At 48.2% G+C, this 1667-nt stretch overlaps 1 long non-coding RNA gene across 1 annotated transcript in view; it reads right to left on the bottom strand.

Annotated features, from left to right (window-relative positions):
- Positions 1-1491: 1491 nt before the first annotated feature.
- LOC132651992 (uncharacterized) overlaps positions 1492-1667 on the bottom strand; it is a 750-nt gene continuing 574 nt past the window's right edge. Inside the window, exon 2 of the long non-coding RNA XR_009589501.1 lies at positions 1492-1667. This exon is cut by the window's right edge and continues 142 nt beyond it. This is a non-coding gene — a long non-coding RNA (uncharacterized LOC132651992).

Consider the following 1667-nt stretch of genomic DNA (forward strand, 5'->3'; position numbering starts at 1 on the left):
TTCTTGGAAACCCCAGGCAATTCTTGCAATTTACAGTTTCATCAGTCCCTGGGGTGTGCTTATTTAAAACCAGAAAATCAAAGATAAGATGAGAAAGGTGTGTGTGTGTGTGTGTGTGCGCGCGCGCGTGCGTGTGTGTGTGTGTGTTGGGTGTTGGAGACCATAATTTCAGCTTTATTTTTTTTTTATTTTATTTATTTTTATCTATCTCCCCACCCCCACCCCCCAGATGAGGACCAAACAACCCAGGCAGGACCTTCCTTTCGCTTGCTAAGCAGGCGATCTACCTACCACTGAGGGAAATCCCCAACCCCAAATAATTTATTTATTTATACTTTTATTTTATGTGTCCGATCACCTAGATAGAACTGAAGTTACAGACGAGCTGCCGCGTGGGTTCTGGAAATTGAACCTGAGTCCTTTGGAAGAGTACCCAGTGCTATTAACCACTGAGCCATTCCCTCCAGTTCCTCCGGTCAAGCTTTCCCTAGAAATTAAATATCGGTTGAATATGTCGAACCGAACCGGAGCCGGGCGTGGTGGTGCACGCCTGCCTGAGAGGCAGAGGCAGTTTGGAGGCCCTGTCTCTCCACTGGGAAAGAAGACTCCGCTCCCTCCCCATCTGCCCTGCCGATCCTCCCCTCCCACCCCCACCCCGCCGATCGATCGATCGATCGATCGATCGATCGACCCCCTTCCCCGCAGCCCGCCCCAAATCTCAAGGAGGGAAACTGTGAATGAAGGCAGATCCTTTAGCTGTGAAGAGTCACCCTCAGATTTGTTCAGGGAGAAGTGGATACTAACCATTATCCAGCCTGCAAACCCAGAGGGGGAGAAAAATGAATGCCTCTACTCTACACTCCCAGAAGAGCGATGGTCAAGGGGCACCCACCTTGCAGGCGGGTCGCAACCTTCTGTAACTCCAGTTTTAGGGAACTCTCACATACGGAGGCAGAATACCAGTTAAAGAAAATAGAATAATCGGGGAGGGGGGGGGTGGCATATAAAAAGAACTTACAGCCTTCCTCAGAGGGGTCAATTTGAATTTGCCCGAAGAAGACTAGAGAGAGGAACCAGAGGTTCTTCTAAGAAGCCCAAGTAAATCTTGAAGGTCACTTGCAGATCTTCAAATGGAGTGAGTTTTAAAACAAATCACAGTGGAAAAACACGACCCACCACCACCACCACCACCACCACCACCACCACCACCACCACCACCACCACCACCAAAACAAGAACAAAAAAAAAAAAAAAAAAAAGAAAGAAAGAAAGAAAGAAAAAGAAAAACAAACAAACAGAACCCCAGAGATCTTGCACCTGCCTGAAGAGTATACCGGCTGTTTTTCCAGTCCCAAGCGCACGCGCGCGCGCACGCACGCACACACACACACACACACACACACACACACACACACACACACACACGAGTGGGCAGTGGTAAAAATTAGCTCACAGAGAGAAACAACATAAGTCAATGAACCAACTAGAAACTTCGTAGTCATTCATTTATTTATTGTAATTGAGCGTAAAGTGAAGGGGGGGGGTGGCTCAGGTGGGCTGGGAAGCAGGTAGATAGAGTACCACCTGTGAGTCAAGAGGAAGAGGAAGGAAGGGCCATCTTCTTCTGCTGGAAAGAGGTAGTCTTTTGTTTGTATGCGTGATTGCGT

This window comes from Meriones unguiculatus, unplaced genomic scaffold, assembly GCF_030254825.1.
Source record: "Meriones unguiculatus strain TT.TT164.6M unplaced genomic scaffold, Bangor_MerUng_6.1 ChrUnknown_unordered_Scaffold_136, whole genome shotgun sequence".
Classification (NCBI taxonomy): Eukaryota; Metazoa; Chordata; class Mammalia; order Rodentia; family Muridae; genus Meriones; species Meriones unguiculatus.